This window comes from Pleurodeles waltl, chromosome 5, assembly GCF_031143425.1.
Source record: "Pleurodeles waltl isolate 20211129_DDA chromosome 5, aPleWal1.hap1.20221129, whole genome shotgun sequence".
Lineage (NCBI taxonomy): Eukaryota > Metazoa > Chordata > Amphibia > Caudata > Salamandridae > Pleurodeles > Pleurodeles waltl.
The window spans coordinates 616824805-616845635 of record NC_090444.1 but is presented as its reverse complement, the minus strand read 5'-3'; positions in this window follow the sequence as shown (position 1 = coordinate 616845635).

The following is a 20831-nucleotide window of genomic DNA, read 5'->3' as shown; positions in this document are numbered from 1 at the left end:
TGGAGATGCTCTTCATCCAGCATGCACAAAGACGCAGAGCACAGGACCAACAGCAGCAGCTTCCACCACACCAACAGGGACCCCAAAGGCAACACAGAAGGCAGGAGAGGATATTCCGGACCAGGACAACGCTTCTGGGCCTCAGGGAACATGACATCATCCAGAGGTACAGACTAAACTGGCAAGCCATGCAGAAGCTGCTGCGCAACATTGAGCCACAGTTGGCACCCAGCTTGCAGACACCCCACACCATTCCACCAGAGACCAAGCTGCTAGCTGTCCCCCACATGTTGGCAAGTGGCTCTTTTCAAACAAATGGTGCCCTGATTGCCGGGATCTCACAGCCCTCATTCTCTGTCTTCCTACCCAAGGTACTGGATGCCATCATCTCCCTCACACCCCGCCACATCAGCTTCCCCAACACACAGCTGAAGCAGCAGGAGACCAAACAGGGCTTCTACCAAATCAACGGCTTCCCACACACTCCATCAATGTGTAGGCCATTGTGGATCACTGGGGATTGATCACCAACATCGTGGCAAAGTATCCTGGGAGTGTACATGATTCATTCATCTTCCGCCACTGTACCATCAATCAACACTTCCAGGATGGACAATATGGAAATGGCCGACTTGTTGGTAAGTACAGAAACCTAGTTATATACACACTGCACAGCAACCCTGTAGGGCACACAACACATACATCACTACATTGACACGTAGCCAGGAAGACACTGAGGTTGTGACACTGCTAGTCATGTTTGATATCCTGACCCAATGGGATACACACCTATGGACAAATGACGGATGCAAATAACAATAGATGCCACTCCAGAGCCACAAGGGACCATTTTAAAACCACACAGTGACAATGACATAGCCTTAACTGGCAGTACAACTTGGAAGATGAATCTTTCAATATCACATCAATAACACTCAATCACACACCCTTCCAAGCAATACGTACTGTGTAAGGGGTGTGTAATGTGTTTCACTGAAGGTCAAACACCATGAGACACATAGCATGATGATGATGACTCTAATGAAGGTGACATGGAACCATTGAGGCAGTACCAACATCTCACATCACTCCTGGGGTGACATTGCCCGCTAACAATAAACAAGTGGACTATGCTAAGAACACATATTGATGTGACAATATTGCAAAGTGCACATTGCTACACATACGGATTGAGACAATTACACATATACACAACAGATGTAGGGGCATATGGACCTTCTGACAAACCTTCACTCCCACAACCAAGTTAGCCAGCTTACCTGAAGCAAGTTCAGTAGTGTAGGTACAAGTTTGCACATGAGCCAACTCAGTGAGGGCACAAAAATAGGTTTGCATAGAACTTGTCACACATGGGTTATTTTTGCATTGTCAATTGTCAACAGTTCAGTGCTGCCAACTTATGGAGATGTGTTGTATATAGTCACCTAGCCAAATCAAAGGTCCTCACTGTTGTTTTTCACATGCTATTATATATGTTGAATTGGATGGGATCTTCAGGCCACATAGCGCAACCGTGTTACCACCACTGTGGAATCGATTCTGTGTGTGGAAGTATCCTGTCGCCCCCAGTGAAGGCACATGGACACTTCTTTGACATGACATAATGCATGGGAGTACACAATGTACTGCAAGTGTACAAAAATACCGCTGATATCTGGTCCATCAGCCAAACACCAGTTTAGATAAATAAACAACCCAATGCTGATGGTACATCATAGAAGCCTAGGATTCTACACAATAACACAAACACAGATGAGTCACAGACAACAGAAGATAACAACTGCCATACAAAGTGATAATCATGGTGCAAGCTACATAAATTCTTTTCACTAATTTTCTCTTTCAGCTGATCAGGGGTATGGGATCCAGACATGGATCATGACCCCATTTGCCAACCCAAGCACAGCATCAGAGAGTGCCTATAATGAGGCACATTGGAGAACACGGACCACAGTAGAGAGGACTTTTGGCATCCTGAAGTCATGATTCAGGTGCCTCGACATCACCGGAGGCAGCCTCTTATATTCACCTGAAATGGTCTGCATGATCATTTTGAGCTGTGCCATCCTGCACAACATATGTGTATGGAGGAACAATCCCCTCTATGAACTAGACCCACAAATGCCTGAAGAGGAGGAAGAGGAGGATGCTGTCCATCAGCATCAGGGGGACCATCCAAACACTGCAGCAGGATTGCGTTGGAGACAACACATTGTACAAAACTTCTTTTAACTACAGTCACCATCACCACTGTCTTTCCATATGCCATTAAACACCTCAATTCATCACTAAATCATGGTCTGGGTAATTATTTATGAATCACATGATCCAGATGAATCATTATTAGAGTTTAGCCTCATGGATCATTGTAGTTATACAGATTAGGATACTGAAAAAGCCACATCACATTTAATGGATATGAATGTACACCCAACTTCACACACCATGTAAATGACATATATCCTGTTCATTTCACATTTGAAGGGCAATATCAGAGTAGCACAGCTATGGCACACATCCATGTTGGCAACATGGTTCATTGCAACATATGGCACACAACTAAGACACCATCAATCATAAGTTAAAAAACTGCTTCATACATGAGGCAGTGGATGTGCTATTGCATTGGTAACAGGAATGTATGACCAGACCCTTGACAGCAGTAAGTGTGGTATCAGCTATCTCTGCAAGGAGCATGTGTGACAAGAAGTCCATGTAAGCTGCAAATGGATAGCACAAGTGCCCCAGGTACGACAAGCATTGCTCACAAGACATGCCCTGCACATGCCATCCCAGGTTATAACGCCTGCCACAGCATGTTTTCATTTTCTCCCCACCCTTCTCTAGAGGGTCCTGTAACTGGACTATTTGTACCCTGATAATACTTCATCTACCCACACCCAGACTCACATTCTGACTCCAATGTGCTTCCTTCTTTAGTATGGAGGCCATAGTCCGAGTTCATCTGTCTGCATGGACTTCATGTCCGATAATGCACTGCCTGGTAGTCTGTAGGACCTGTAATCACCTGTCCATTGCTTCCCATGTGAAATATACTGTTCGCCCTTTGAACTTGATTCTCACCTATAGGTCTTGTGAGAGACTGAAGCTGCACACACCTGTGAGCACTTCCATGCAGACCAACCATTTGAAACTGCATTGCCATTGTTGCTGCCTGGAACAGCTTAGAAGCTGCCATTTTATGTATATCCTTGTTGTGCATTGCTGTATAAATCACTTGTGTAACACAGGCCTTGGGTTATTGTGTAACTTTGCAGCCCACGGCACAAATACAGTTTTTATTTTCCACAGTGTTTTTCCAGCTTTTCCCAGTCAGAGTCTGCTCACTGTGCATTTGCCTTGTTCATATTAGTTCCTGACAGAGCCTGCATCCTGTTAGCCTGATTGGTGCCCGTCTTTGTGTTACCATAGAGGTTCACTGTGGCTACATTTGTACCATAGTTGCTTTCCATTCCCTCACTTTCCTCCTAAGGTATTGTGTCTGGTAGGTCTATGATGAATCCTCAAATAGAATATATAGTGTAATCAGTTTACTTATCGTATCATGGTCTGGGACATGTATTCAAATATACTAATCCCAGCCCTATCCCTTGCCTGGGTTTCATGTATGCATGAGTGACAGACAGTGACAGTGTACTATGGCTGTATGCATTGATTGGGCATGGTGCCTCCAGCACAACAAACAACGTTTGTTAATGTGCACGAAAGGACAAAACATGTTTGTGCCCTGATGGTCCACACACAGATTCACATTGGCCACAACCTAGTGATGGTGCTTGCGTGCTGACTAGCTGTGAGAATAATCAGCACAGAGGCACTGATGTTCCCTGTTGCAGTGGGAATTTTAGAGGCCACCCTGTGTACAAATGTTGTGATGAAATCTGCCGGTTTCCATTTACGGATCCATTAAGTTTGTGAGGACACCAAGGTTGCCCTGTTGTCAGCCTCATGAAACTTCTGCAGTGCCATAGCTGGACTACCCCCATGTGTGTTGTCAATTCCTCCTTGGCTTTCGGTCAATTCTGCTTTGAAGGATACTCTGTTAATGCAGGGAATGGCTCCACAGACTCATGACTATACATGCACATAACTATGACAACATGGAGACCAATAATGACACAGGGTACACATGACCACACACTTGAACTGGACACCTTTGTGAAATTAACCACTGGAAATATGTGAATACATGCAGCTTGGTCTGCTGGTCCTCCACTGCCACAAGAGAAACATAGGTCATTTATATGACTCAAACTGTGGAGTGACATTACATTTTTGGGTTGGTTTTGGGACTCTGTTTCACAAACACTGTACCTAAATAGCATTTTCAAATGCCTGACTCATGGGTAGTATACAAACAAGTGACCAGGAAGTGGTATCCAACATTCCAGTACATATGATGGCTTACTCTTGTAACATTGCCATATCAACCGTCCTCTATCTATCCTGTGCATAGTTTATCATGGTAGATGTTTTGTCCCACAAGTCAGGGAAGTTCACACAGCACTAGATGCTACACATATCCTGACTCATTTCCACACTGAATAGCATCTTATGGCTATCCACATTTATGACACATGCATACAAGCACATTAATGAAAGCACGTCTTGTGACGTTCACACAGAGGCACAACAACAATTGAAATAGCCAATTCACAGACATAAACACACAGGCCATGAGTGAATGTATTAAGATGCGTAGCCTAGCAATCCTCTATTGATGCACCACCTGCTCAAACTAGGTAATACCAATTTTTATTCAAAATGTTTGGGTAGCTGTTGCGTCAGCTGAGAGTGCTCATCCAGTACAACAACATGAGTATTATGGTCCACAGTAGTGTGGTTTGCCACATGTGCCCAAACAGTGGAACACACAATGCAGGCACAGACAGCCTACCTCTGTACAGTTACAGCTTTCATGTACGTTAAAAATGAGAGAAATTACACAAACACAGTTAAATTTGCCGCATATGTGTTGAAAAATGACGCTCACAGCCAATATACATCCATTAGGCCCGAGCGGTAATTCCTACACTGTACCCCATGAAATTGATTACCAATGAAAAATATATGGAACTATGAACTCAGGGGAATTTTTCAGCATTTGCGTAAAAAAATGTTGACGCAAAGCCCATAAGCATCATAAAAGTTTCACGCATCATAATGAAAACGCACCACATTTGAGACAGGAAGTGATGTAATAGGATATCCTGTTTATACAAATGGTACAGTGGGTGTATTTTCAATTTCACTTTGCAGTATGTGATTATTCTAGACAGTGTGGCTGTGCTGAGAGTTTTGTCTGTCAAAATTGTGCTTTTGTCTCCTGTGTGCCATCCTATTTGTCATCTGTTGTTTTAGTAATTCTCTCAGTTGTTCAGTGTAAGTGTATTTTTGTCATATTTGGTGTCTAATTTTGTCTTTGTACTGTTGGGAGTGTGTAGTGGGGATTTTTAGTTTGAGGATTGTTGGGCTGTTTGTGGGTTTCTTAACTTTCATTTTCCTTCCTCCTTTCCCTGTATTTTCCTCTGTACCCATCCTATAACTATTATTTCAGTCATGTTGGGTAGGCCACATCTGGGGAGAATGGGTGAGGAGGAGCTGGGGGCATTCATTTGGCTGGTGTGCCACTTCCTCCCCCTGATGATTGAGGCTGGTGGCAGGGTGATATATGGGTATCACATGGAGGCGAGGAGGCTCAGGTGGTCCAAGGTACTGGACAGCCTACCTCTGTACAGTTACAGCTTTCATGTACGTTAAAAATGAGAGAAATTACACAAACACAGTTAAAGACAGATATTTTGACGCAAACGCGTCAAAAGAGACGCATATGTGTCAAAATTTGCCACATATGTGTTGAAAAATGACGCTCACAGCCATTATACATCCATTAGGCCCGAGCGGTAATTCCTACACTGTACCCCATGAAATTGATTACCAATGAAAAATATATGGAACTATGAACTCAGGGGAATTTTTCAGCATTTGCGTCAAAAAATGTTGACGCAAAGCCCATAAGCATCATAAAATTTTCGCGCATCATAATAAAAACGCACCACATTTGAGACAGGAAGTGATGTAATAGGATATCCTGTTTATACAAATGGTACAGTGGGTGTACTTTCAATTTCACTTTGCAGTGTGTGATAATTCTAGACAGTGTGGCTGTGCTGAGAGTTTTGTTTGTCAAAATTGTGCTTTTGTCTCCTGTGTGCCATCCTATTTGTCATCTGTTGTTTTAGTAATTCTCTCAGTTGTTTAGTGTAAGTGTATTTTTGTCATATTTGGTGTCTAATTTTGTCTTTGTACTTTTGGGAGTGTGTAGTGGGGATTTTTAGTTTGAGGATTGTTGGGCTGTTTGTGGGTTTCTTAACTTTCATTTTCCTTCCTCCTTTCCCTGCCACATCTGGGGAGAATGGGTGAGGAGGAGCTGGGGGCATTCATTTGGCTGGTGTGCCACTTCCTCCCCCTGATGATTGAAGCTGGTGGCAGGGTGATATATGGGTATCACATGGAGGCGAGGAGGCTCAGGTGGTCCAAGGTGCTGTACAATCTGAGGAGAATTTTCAACACACCGCGCAACGACCACCAACTCAAGCATCGCTGGGCTGACCTTGTTGCCAGAGAGCAAAACCTGCTGGACCACCTGGGTGTGGTGATTGGTGGCCCTGTTGGTGAGTACTATTCAGAGTAATGTGCACATTTAAATGCTCTGTAGTGACAGTAGATTTGTTGATATGCTGCAGGCAATGTGTTTGGACATGTGGAATGCAAGTTAAATATACAGTGGCCCTGATTCATGTAATATTTGCTACACATTACTGTCCTTTGTTGATGCAACAGCTGCACAAACTTACAAAACACAACTTGATCTTGTAAATTAGTGCTGCTTTGATGTCAATAGATGAAGGTAATGCAGCTCAAACATCTGTTTTATTAATGGTCTGTGAGTGTAGCAGGAAAGAGATGTATTTCACAAACTACAACAAGAAATTGATGTGGTCCCCAATTATTTGGAATACATGTCTGAACTGTATTCCTGGCCATACGTACAAAGTTCTTCCTAACCTCAGGTAATATCTTAGGCTGATACTTTGACTTGGTTTGTGCAGCATTTAAATTAGAAATGGATGCCAAAGTAATGCACACGGGTTCATATCTAAATGTGGGGTGCTACTTTCCATAGCTGTAGTATAAAACATTAACCAAATGCTACAAATTGATTAATAAAAAATATACAGTATCTGGCCCTCTGTTCATTGTTCCTGTGTGTTTTAATTTGCCTTGGGCACAATAGCTGGAATAGAGCTGATGCATTTGCCATCTGTATCACTTTATAGCCATGCAATTCTTATAAGTTTTTGGGTCATCATGGGATACCTGAAGACGGTGATTGTATGCTCACAATTTATTACTTGCATGATGTTGTGCACAGGACCCCTGACCAATTCCCTCATACATATAAAGTGCCCAAATACTTTGCTACTTTACTTTTGGTACACACCTTCTGATCTAGTGTAGCATATGTACAATAGCTAACTTCCCAGTATGAAGGCTATCACAGATATGGGTGTATGCTAAGGTCAGAAGACCAGCATTCCTGTGCCTGCTGGCATTCCCAGGGTGCATACAAATTGAAACCTACATCATCAAGATTGCCACAGTAGGACATTTGCTAAACCATGTTTCAATAATGGGACAGTGTCAGTTTGTTGTATACCTGGAGATCACCCAACTTGGCTAATGTAAGATGAGGAATGTGGCTCACTGTGAATTCCAATACCCAACATGGTACACAGGGCAATGAGTTACACATTTAAGGTGCAATGACTACACCTGTGCCCATGCATTCTGTCACGGATGACCAAAATAGACATTGTCAGCATATTTCTTTGTTGTATTAATTTAGATAAATGGCCAATCCATGTTTAGTGTCAGATTGTCATCAAGTAACACACAGGATCCCTGCCATTATGGTGTCATAGGGGGCATATCTGGCTCTAGGTACACTGTCAATGTAGCATATGTAACCTACAGACAACAGGCCCACATGTAATGGACCAGACAAAGCATAATAATTCATGAGCTAAACTCAACCCACATGAGCATCACACAGTAACTGATTGCCCCTTGATGCACAAGCCACTATACCTGAGTGACTGGTATTGCAGTGCACCAGGAACGTGGCTTTGCATGTCTCTCATAACAACAAATGAATACATGGAGTACACTCTATAAATGAATCTGCAACCAATTGAGGAATCATGTTTGTCACCACATGATTGTTAGGGCCACTGCATGTGTGCATATGTGTGTGTATCACTCACTGGAGTGACAGGGTCAATACATGTTTGTAGTGGTATGTATGTTGGAGTGTCATCATGCCTGAGGGGCTGGACTATCAGATAAAATGTCACACACAGTACTTTTTTCTTCAAAGTTTTGTACAGTGCACATACATTGAGCATATTTCACCCTTCCATGCTTTACAGGTGGACCTGCCCCCTACACAATTGGAGAAGTGGCTCAATTTGCGGACCCAGAAATATCCAGTAAGTGTTGATATTTCAGTTCTGTGTTGTGTTATCAGCTGTTGTGTGATTGACTCCTGTGTGTTGGACACATAGCACAGTATGATGTGCTGGCACATGATCTGATATGTGACTTGACTGGAGTTTGACCTTTTTTCCATATTTGAGTTGGACAATCAGTGTGGTAGAGTCATCATTTGGGATTGTAGTTCAGCGCTGTAGGCATGGCCATGTGAATTTGGTGATATTTGTTGTTACATTTCTTGTAATGAAAAATTTAGAGGTAGCCATTTTCATGATTTAGTCAGCAAGTCATACCCTGAATCATACAGAGCAGGGATGACGAAGTATTACCCATAGACTTGAGCCTCCCTGTTAACTAATGAACATGTAGGACTGTATGTTTGAATTCCTAGCAGCATCTAGCACCATATGTTGTGCTAAGTTTATGTGGCACTTGAGTACAATGTCATAGGTGTGCATGCAGCTGAAGCCCACATGGGTGCTTGCATCTATGTGCTTGTTGTAGGACAGGTATTGGTGATATCAAATGATGTTGACAATTGTCTGCAATTAGGAACATAAATGTGGATGAGATTGTACAATGTTTGTGTCTATCCTAGTTGGACACCCTCCTTACCTGTGGTGGACTAACTAAACCCATGGACAGCTCTCCAAAGCTTCCTGGCTGTCCTTGATGTTTGAAAGTATGTGTTGCATGTCCATCCCCCCCTGAGGCACAGGCTTAGGGTTATTAAATATGTGTACCTAGGTGTGAGGATCCAAGTGTACTACACAGATATGTAATTCAGAAATTAATTTGTTCCAACCTAGGATACCCACTCATGATTAGCAACTGCATACCATCCTAGCAATTCCATTTACAAATCACAGATCTTGTGGCCCTTGATTGTCATCCAGAAGATAGTCATTAGTTGGCCTGTCACATGTAGATGAGTTGCAGCATTTGTTATGTGACTTGTGGTAGAACAATGATGCATAGATCATTTAAGTAGGTAAACATCTTTTAGAGCATTGCTGTGCTGTTAGATAGGACATGTGTAAGCTGCTTTGGCATGTACTTCCTCAGGGACTATCTGTACTGTGATTTGGCATGTATAAGCTAATTGTGATGAATTTTCTGAATATCATCAGTTGCTGTATCACACAATGATGTAACTAATGTTTGCCTTCATCTTTTTCAACAGAAGCCAATATGGATGCCAATCAGATCCGAGAATTCCAGAGGAGGGTGATGCGTTACCACCACATTCTGGATGTTGAGTCTGGGTTCCGCCACATGGCACGGCATTATCACCATGAGAGAGCCAAAGGGGTCTGGAGGGCATTTGCCCAAGGGGGCCCATCCCTGTCCACAACAGCTGCCACCAACAGCACCACCACTCCGACCCAAGTGGCACCAAGGATGACAGCCACCACTGCAGGTCCCTCAACATCATCCGCTCCTGGACCACTGATAGCAGCCCCTGCACCTCCCTCTCCAAGCAAGGCACCAGCAACAGCACAACCCTCCACAACTGGCACAAGATCACCCCTGCTGCAGTCATTGACAATGTTGAATTTCGGAACATGCAACGTGACATGCAACGGAAGTTGCACAGAATGGACAGGCTGCAGCAGGAGGTGTCCCAGATTAACAAGAGAGTGTGAGGGATAAAAAAAGATCCTGCAGATGGCAAACTTATAACTGTTGGACCGCTCCCTCCTCTTTCCTGGTTCTTATATTTAGTGGGTTTAGGGGGCTTAGTGTTAGGTTAGAATAGGCTGTTAGTTTAGTTAGTATAAGTGGGTTGGGGGTGGAGGGTATGATATTTTTACACATTGTTTTGTGGGTGGGTGGGAGATGATGTTGGGGTTTTTGTGTATAAAAAAAATAAAAAAATACAAAAGAAAATATTTGTAAAAAATTATATAATTGTTTAGGATAAGATAGTATGTGTTTAGGTTAGTATATTTTGTCCTCCACGTGTCCCGTCATATAAGAGGGATGGGGGATTGATGTTTAGATTGTTTAGTTAAAAGTGATAAGTAAGTTTAGCTTAGGGTAGTTAGGGCCAGTTGTGGGTAATGTGTAGTTAGGATAGGTTAGGTTAGTTAAGGTGTTTCCCCTAGTTTTATTTTCCTTTTTTACAGTTTAATAAATATTTAGGTACTCCATTACAGTATGTGTCATATGCTTGGGGATCAGGGCATTGGCATGGGTGAACAGTGTCAATTGAGTATTTGCATTTGTGTTCCATCCTGCATCCAAATCCCAATTGAGCTGTCGCATTGGCAGCTACACCAAAGCTACTTCTCTGTGCATCTGCCATTCATTGCACCCACCACTCAAGGTTAATATGGTTCCCAATGTGTTGTTAAGTTTGGATGTATGTTTTCAATCTGACATACTTTGAGACCAGATTTGGAATCTTGGGCACTCTGGTACGTCTGCCTGCAGCCTGATGTTCATGTGAACCCTGATAAGACGAGTGATGGTATAATCTTATGTAGTTCTGAATACATAACTCACACATATAATTTCTTACATTGTACTGCCAGGTTACATATTTGTCCCTACACTCGTACACATCCATTCCTGCTGTATGGTGTGTGTGTGTGATGACATTTTAGAGTCAGATGTCGCATACCTAAAGATTGTCTAGACAAAGAAAATTTAAGACATTGATTTTCTGCTTAGACATCCCTTGAAGCTGACTTATTCTGTCCAACACAGCATTATACTGTAATTCTTTCTATTTACTTCAGAAGTAACCCTCAGGAAGAGCAGATGATGGTACAATCCAGACCCCAGTGCATAGTTATCAGCCCACAATCTTTCAAGGCAGTTGTATTGACATTCTCTGGTCATAGACATGAGGCAAACGTCACTAATCTCCTACACGGTTGATGTGTCACATTACAAAGAGACACAGTGGTTGTGTAAGTGCTATTTATTTTAAAGTGCTGTAGTGCTATATTTACATATTCCAGGATTGTGAGTCCATTAGTGTAACGCCTTCTATTGTGATACTACACAAGTGCAAAAGGACATGTCATTGGACATGCTGGGGTGAAGTCTCAACAGTGCAGAGGAACATGATTTGCCAATGAGGTAGTGAGAGACAATCATAGAGCATAGTGTTAAGGTAAACAGTGGGCTGGAGAACAGTGCATGTGAGCAGCTGTTGCAAGACTGCCATTTTATGAAGGTCAGGACATTGCATATAAGTGCCCATTTGGCATGGACTTGTGCTACTGGGTACTCTTACGGGTGAAGGTGATCTGTTCCACGTCTTCATCTTCTGATGTGTGTGTCGCCTCCTCTGCATTGGTGGTGGTAGGTTTGAAGGGGCAACACGCACTTCAGTGTTTGAAGACGTGGAGTCAGAAATCCCGGTAGCTGCCAACTGTGGGGCTACTAAGGGCAGTACTGCAGCAAGGTGAGCTGCTGGTTCTTAAGTATAGCAGCTACATCACTGTGGTAGGCAGCCAGGTCGGCCCTGAGGGGGTCAATATTGCATTTGTGCACTCAGTCAAAGGTTTGGTGTGCGAGGTGTTGTGGCAATTCCCTTACTGATGTGCTGATTTCCTTCACACTTTGTTGAAGTTCTTGCAAGATAGATGTTCGCCTCTGCATGGCTGCTGTCTGTTCTGCAGATGACATCATGCACGAACACACCCCCTCTAGGCTGGCTGCCATATTTTGCATCCCCACCTACACCTCCTTGGCCAGCTCCCGCTGTACTCCAACTACAGTCCTCTCAAAGCTGGTGCCAGTGTCGTCAGGGTCCTCAGCTGGGTTGGAGTTGGCAGGTTGTACAATTGGGGTGGGTCCTCTGTGATGGCTGCTACTTCTGTGCTCCTCCTTGCGACTGAAGGTGGGGTCTGGAGGGTTCCAAGGACATCTTGGAGGGTCTGCTGGCGGATGTTTGTCATCTCATCATCCATGTCATCAGGGAAGTCCAGGATAGGCATAATCCCCAGGAGAGCCTTCGTCCACTGCAATGAGATATTGTACAATTAGTGTGTCTGTGTTGTGGCATTTGTAATGTGAGTTTCCTGACTTCCTATTAGTTGCACATTGTGATCTTGGTTCATGTTAATTGTTCCTGTCATCAATATTAGCATTCTCCTAGGCCTATGCCCCACCTGCATGTCACATGTAGTGTGGGCAGTTTGGGGAAATGTCTGCGTCACATCCTCTAGGTGTAGGTTCTGCCCAAATTGTATTTTGCCACCTTCTTGTCCTATCCAACCCTCCGTCTACTTCCATTATCATGGTGTGGTCTTGCAATGACTGTGGGTGTTCTGATATCACTTGCACCACACTTAACAATCTGGAACTGACCCAGTCTCAGATATTTCGCATCCAGCTATATGTTGCTAGAACCTAGCATGTACTATGTATAGCACTGGCATGGAACAATACAGGTGTCAGCATTGGTAGTGTATAATGTTGATGTTGGGGAATGTGTGCTACGTTGGATTGCACTAATGGTCCTAGCAGTGTTCCATTTCCTCTTCTGACTGTGCGGGTGTGTTCCACTAGCCGGAAACATATGTTCTCCCCCTCAATGCTGTTGCTTTAGCACTATGGCACTTGAGATGTTGCATGGTGGCATTGCACTTATTGTGACCCAGGCACAGGGTAGACCCTGACATATGCAGCATGGGTGTGACATTGCTGCTGTGTACCTCATAATGTTTATGACAATGCCTGATGTTTGTAGTGACTATGGACATTAACATTTGACAGGATTTGCACATTTTTGCTGATTACAGGGGATTGATAACGTTGTCATCCTGAACCCTCTATTTTGGGTGTGTTTGATCCATAGGCACGTCACTGCCATTAGCTACTTGACCTGCACACACAGGAGAGGTGGTAGTGGCAACTGTTGTCAATGTTAAATTCCACTTGCGGATATGGACTGAGACTGTTAATTGAGCCCTAGTTCATGTAGCGACAATACCAGCTGTCGTGTGACAGCATGCCAGTTTTACGTCGTACCCTACCATCCTGGACTGGCTTTGATTTTCCAACATCCTTGGCATGGCTGAGTACCCCCATGCAAAGGTTTTTGGTGTAGTGTTGTGCTGTGCCCCAGGTTTCCCCTGCAAAGCCCATGCCCCCATGCCCTGCCCCTTTTCCCCTTCCACTACCTGATTATCATGGCTGACATGCATTGTGTAGTAGGTATGCCGCTCCTGTTTTCAGTTAACAATGAGGTATTTTGTTCCCCATGTTACTTACCCTCCTTCTGTGTGGTTTCCTGGTAGTCTGCGCTGTCTTGTCCTTGATCCCTGTGACGATCTTGTCAGGGATGACGGCTGCCACCATCTCCTCCATGTGGTCCAGGGCCTCCTGCGGTGCTGGACTCCCACCTCCAGTCTGCAGTGCTGACTTCCTGTTCCTGGCCATTTTTTCCTTGGTCCTGCACTTGTAGGCATGCCAGCGTTTCTTGCACTCGGTGACTGTTCGCCGTACTTCTGCCACACTGTTGATCTTATCAACAATTTGTTGCCAAATTGCCTCTCTCCTCCAAATTGGCAATTTAGAGGTGACAAAAAGTTGGTGATGGTGTTCCATCACCTCTTTCACCAGTATTTCATGCTCTTCTGCACTGAACCAGAACTTCCTTTTCTTCTTTTCCCTCTCCTGGGTCTTGTGTGGGTCCTCCTGGCTGGTTCCTGGTTAGTTGTCATCTTCCTGGGGTCTCTCATAGCTTCTGGAATCCATTTTGGGGCTCCTTTGCACATTTTTCAGTGTTTGTGCCGCTTTTTGATGCTATTGCGTAAAAAAATGGCACGTATCCGGTTTGCGATGTCGTAAACCGGATAAAAGTCATTTGCGCTGCGTTAACGTCGTTTTTCTTTACGACATCCCGCATTGGTTTGAGTAAAAAAAAATTACTCTCACCAGTGGTTTGCGCCGCAGTGCGTCAAAGTATAAATTTGACGCCCGGGTGGTGCAATGAAATGGCATTAGCCGGAATTAAAAGTTTTGACGCAAAACTGCATCAGCGCGTTTTGCATCAAAAAGTATAAATATGGGCCTTAATGTCTTTTACAAGAGACACCACCTTTAGAATTCCTTTCCAATTCGTCGCATCAGCTTGGATTGGAACAAGACAACGCTCACCCTGCATTGTTGTGTGGTCATCATAGAGGAAGGGTGACAGAAGGTTCATATTAAAGTCCCCTGTTATTTTGGTGTGCACGTACACTTGGTCACAGAGGATAGACTTCTTGGCTTTGCCAATGCTTGTTTGCTGTTAGGTAAAACAAACTGAGACTACACACTAGTCTTCATTCATATTCACGTCATTAATTCAAAGTGTTTCTTCAACAATCTCCTTTTTCCTGGCCTGTTGTGGCAGCATGTTCAGGTAATTGAGTGCTATATTTTGAAGTTGTCAGTAATGTCATGTAAGTCTCACATAGAAACAGATTTTCATAAAGTCTGTAATTATGCCTGGCTGTCTTCTTCCAGTAATGTGGAAGGTGTTGATGTAATGCAACGTTACAAAAATCTGATTTAGGCAGTTTAATTGATTCAATTATCCTATGTAATGCATTAGTGTCAATAATCTGATGTATGACGTTCTGTGGCATGTGTGTTGAGAAATGCCAGCCCCATTGACACATGTTCTAATTTCACATTCATTCTAATATCTATCGCATGGTTTGCAGACAACAAGAGACCTTCTTTAGTGTACGATGAGAGCATTGGACCAAAGGTTATGAATTAAATAAGATTATCAGAACAATGTATGTGTGCTTAATAGAAACAGGAACTGCAGCTTTGAGTTCTTCTCTTAGTAGAAGCTCATAATTGTAAGTTATGTAATGTTTTCTACAAAGACTCTCGGTACAACTTGGGTTCAATCCAGTGTAAAAATTGTTTAAGCACTAACAGTGAAGATTTAACATGTGCTAAAGTAGAACATTATTCAGGCTTTCATACCTCAAAATGAGGATAACAAGGTGAGTGCATGTTTGCCCCATTGCTCGAGGGGCTCAAACTCAAAATGCGTGCTGTTTACCCACATGATTTGCGTCAGGTTTCCTGCGGTGGAGGGGGGAGAGGGGACTGGGGGGCGTTGTGTTGCTGTGCTTTGGAGGAGCACTATTGCACTGTCTTGTTGTCCTATAATAAAGTTGCTGTGCTCCTTTCTCTTTTGGATGTTTTGTTGAGTTATGCCCTGATATGCTTTTGTTTTATTATTTTGTTTTGTGGTATGGTAATGTGCTGTGTATTTTTGTAATTTACGGCTACGTTAAATAGTCAGCATATGCTGTTACACTTCTTTCCAAAAGCAGCATATTCAATTAAAGTTTCACTGTCCATCATTTACAACTGCAAAAAGTGATAAAATACCTCTGCTCCATCTCTCCAACCATTTAAGACATCAGCCATCTCAAAATGTCAGAAATGTACTAAACTAGCATTTGCAGCACTGTCTTTATGTTTGAGTCTGAAGTCCTACAACAACTCCCAAGTACGACAGCACTACAAGCCGGTGTAAAACAAAACATTATTTCATTCAAGAAATAGCGGTATAGAGGCTACAACTGAAAAGATGATCAGGTGTGTCTCTGCCAGCTGTCCCCCTTATCATCATTCTCTTTGATCTTAAGTTAGCAGGCACGTGGACCAACACGTGTCTTTCTAGATTCTAGATTTTCTAGCTCTGTGGTTTGGTAGCTCATCCTACTGCCCACACTACTAGATGTGGATCATTTTAATTTTCACCCAATTTTGTTCAAATGAATTTTCCTATTCTACTCTACTATGGAAGCTGTTTGCGTGCCCTAGTATGTGACACTTGCTCCACATATTGCATGTCACTAGTTAGACTGTGTATTTGCACCATGACTTGGACTGAACTCTTTATTATCCATTTCTGTTTGCCCACCTCCTGATTCCCCGGGATCCTTACTGGTACTTTACAGAAGTAAGTGGCAGCTCGGGAGAAAGTTAAATTAGAAGCAGTGCTCACTGAAGTTAGTGGAACGCACAGGCTGATTTCTCTTTCTATCAACCCTAATATTTGATTTCACACTTTCAGCACTCATCTATACCTCATCCAGGAACAAAGGGTACTGCTCTCAGCATATTCTGGTAAGAAAATGAAAACCTACAAGTGATGGTGTAACATGGCCCTTTACAAAGATAGGATTGTAATGGATTCGATGGGGCCTAAAAGACAAAGGCCCTCAGTACAACCCTGGCTGTTGGCGGAGAAGTGGCGGTCTTTGGAATTATGACCATGGCAGTTACTGCCATGGTCATCCGCCACTTCTCCGAACCGACCGCCAGGGCGGAGACGACCGCTGGGCCGGAGACTTGGCGGTATCATGACCCGGCTGACCGCCATGGATTTCAAGGGGTTGTGCACCGCCATGAAATCCATGGCAGTAAGCACTATCAGTGCCAGGGAATCCCTTCCCTGGCACTGATAGGGGTCTCCCCCACCCCCACCCCCACTCCTTCCACGACACCTCCCACCCCCCAAAGGTGGCAGGACCCCCCTCCCCACCCCTACCCCGACATCACTACACAGACACACCCCGACACGCATGCAGACACCACCAACACACATACCCGCACACACACGAACAAACATGCCAACAGACACACACACAGTCATACACGCACACCCACATTCAGATATACACGCACACATCCATACAGACATACATACAGGCAGACACGCACACATTTCCAAACACACTACACCCCCGCATGCATACACGCACTCACACACCCCCTCTTCATACTCACACGCACACCTCCATGCACGCACACAACACAAAACACCCCCCCACCCCCCTCCCCTAACTGATGATCAACTTACCTGGTCCGTTGATCCTCCGGGAGGGGACGGGATCCAAGGGGGCTGCTCTGCCGCCAGCACCCCCTCAACAGAACACCGCCACGCCGAATCATGTAACATGGGCACTTCCCCGCCGACCGCCAGTATGGCTGCTGGCGGCTCTCCGTCCAGAAAAGGACGGAGGGATGCCAGCAGTCATAATTCGCCGAGCGGAAAACCCCCAGTACTGGCGGTCTTCAGCACGGTAGTCCCTCAGCGGTCTTGTGAAAAGACCGCTGAGGTTGAAATGACCCCCAAAGTTCTTATGACGAAGATGATCGAGATTCTTGTGGGATCCAGCTCTTAAAATACCAGATCTGCCTTCACATTTGACAAGTGAATTTTGGGGATCCCAAGTTTTGTCAGCTAAGGACTTAACTCCAGAACTTTTGAAATACGTGGGAAACTTCACCTCCCCTTTCTATGTCAAGGCCCTGACTTAAGCTACTCAAACGTACAATGATTCATGTTTTCTTTTTTCAGTAAGGAAGATGTCTTCGGTCTATGAAAGCATTTGATCGGTGGTTGGTCACATTGGCGGTGTCACCTGCATTGCACTCTCCTCTTTAGAGACTATCTTGCTTACTGACATTCCTAATGTGAAACTTATTGATGTCTCTCAGACACTCTGCCCACTTAAATCAGGTTCCACAGTCTTCCTGTGTACGTCCTTCAAGCTCTTGAACCATGCATAGTGACCCTGTTGGAAATGGCCCGTCTCACAAGGTTACCCTAAACTTTTGCCTTCCTCCTCCTCTTTTTCTGACGGTGTTTTTTGTTGGCTTTAGTACTCTGGGCACTTTACCACTGCTAACCAGTGATAAAGTGCATGTGCTCTCTTCAATTAACATGATAACATTGGTTTACCCCTGTTTGGCATATTTAATTTACTTGTAAGTCCCTGATAAAGTGGTATACCATATACCAAGGATCTGTAAATTAAATGCTACTAGTAGGCCTTCAGCACCAATTGTGCCACTCACTTCAGTAGCCCTTAAACATGTCTCATGCCTTCCATTGCAGAGCCTATGTGAGCAGTATCACTGCCACTTCCACTTCCACTTGGCATTTAAAACCTCTTGCCAAGCCTTAAACTTCCCTTTTGTTACATATGTCACCCCTAAGGTAGGTCCTAAGTAGCCCATTTTGCAGGGGGCTATGTAAGCAAAAGGTAGGACATATACTTTGAAGTTTTACATGTCCTGGTAGTGAAAAACTCCCAAAGTCATTTTGCACTACTGTGAGGCCTACTCCTCTCATAGACCAGCACTGGGAATTCCTCAATATACTTTCAAGTTGTAATTCCTGATCAGAAAGGAGTAGCTAGGTCATGTTTCATCTCTGTGGAACGGTAATGATAAATCATCTTTACTGGTAAAGTTGGGATTAAGATTATTATTTTAGAAATGCCACTTTTAGAAAGTGGGCATTTCTCTGAATTTACTGCTCCGTGTGCCTTGCAGCCTGTCTCCAATACACATGTGGGTTAGGTGACAGCTACACTTTGTGCATTCCCTCTAGACAGCCACAGACACAGGAACGGTGGGTGTGACAAAGGACTCACCTACATTCATCTGCTTACTGATGAGCCTTCCTGGGCTGAATGGTGGAAGGGAGCTGACACACTTCCATAGGGAAGTGCCTGTCCCCACACAAGGGCGGATTACCCCCTGCTGGTTGTCTGGTGCCAGGGCTAGGAAGAAAAGATCTATGTGCACTTCAAGGACCCTTCTTTAAATTCACCCCACTTCAAAGGCACATTTGGGTATAAGTACATGGTGTTTGACCCTACCAAATCAGTAACTGAAACATGAGGCCACCATACATACACCACCTGGGGAGGGAACCTTTATTGCATCCACTAGTGAGACATATTTCTCCAGTTCATCAAGCATCAGTGATGGGGACACTAGTAACGTCCCACAACTATCTACCTACACAATAGGACAAAAATCGTCTTTTTTATTAGAACTAGAAAGGTACAGGAAGGGACGATCATTGAATCGCAAAAGGGAAGAGGTTCACACAAACCCATAAGGAGAGGCAAAAGAAAAACACACAGATTCAACAAGAGAACGAGAGGGTATGATGACGGGATCGACTGCACGAAACCAGAAATAATCGACAAAAGTATACATAACAATGAAATTGTCATTGTGAACCTAAGGGATATTGAACTTAGTGAACCACAAATAAATATTTTGAGCAAGGGTCTGAGTTTCGTGCCTGCTTCATTACCTAATTTCACAGAACTGCATGTGAATCTGTTTAAATTCATATGCAAATGTGAACTCTGTAAATTTTTTGAGGGTAAAGTGGCTTCAACCGATTCCCGCACACTATCTCAATGTCCAGCAAGTAATTTAGCCATCAAGGACGTTAAAGATATTCAAACCTTACTTTCATTAGAACAGATGTTTGATTCCTTACCATCCTTGATGGAGATTCTCTCTGACCTTGACATTGACCCCTACTCGAACATAGACAGTGGCCTCAAAAGCTCTTTCAAATTTACACCTAGCCTAGCCAGTGACAATGTAATCGATATTTTCTATAACCGGGTAACTCATAATCTATATAAGACCTTTACAGCACGGGCCGCAAACATATTACACGTAATATCACCAGCTCCGAGAGAGAAGCTTTCCACACTCTTACCAGCTTGAAAAATGTAATCATCAAGGAAGCTGATAAGGGGGGGTCATATTGTTCTGATGTACAAAAAGGACTACATAGGGGAGATAGACCGTCAACTCAGTGACACCACAGCATACCTGGCCTTAACGTACAATCCACTTAGGGAGGTCAATGAACGGGTTTTACAAAAACTTATCTTCTGGAAGGATAACTGCCTCATCACAGATCTGGAATTTAAATACTTGTTCAATTCTACCCCCACTGCCCCTGCATATATATTTTACCCAAAATACACAAACCAGGTCTCTTTCCTCCAGGAAGACCCATCATTTCGGGCATAGGCTCACCCACAGAGAGGATCTCAGAATACATTGACTTATTTTTGCAACCGCTTGTTATCAACCTTCCATCATATATAAAAGACACCAAGGATCTGCTCAGCAAACTAAATGATTTTGAGTGGACTGATGGGCACTACTTAGTGACTCTGGATGTCACCTCGCTATACACATGTATACCAAGAGACACGGGCTTACTTGCCATTCAACATTTTTTAAACACCAGGGATGCTTCCCTTCTTCAACATTCTATCATGTTCATGGACCTCATCAAATTGGTCTTAGATAATAATATTTTTGTTCACAATGGTACATGGTTTAGGCAAATCCAAGGGGTAGCTATGAGAGCGAAATTCTCCCCTTCTTTTGCCAATCTCTACATGGGCTTTTTTGAACTAAGA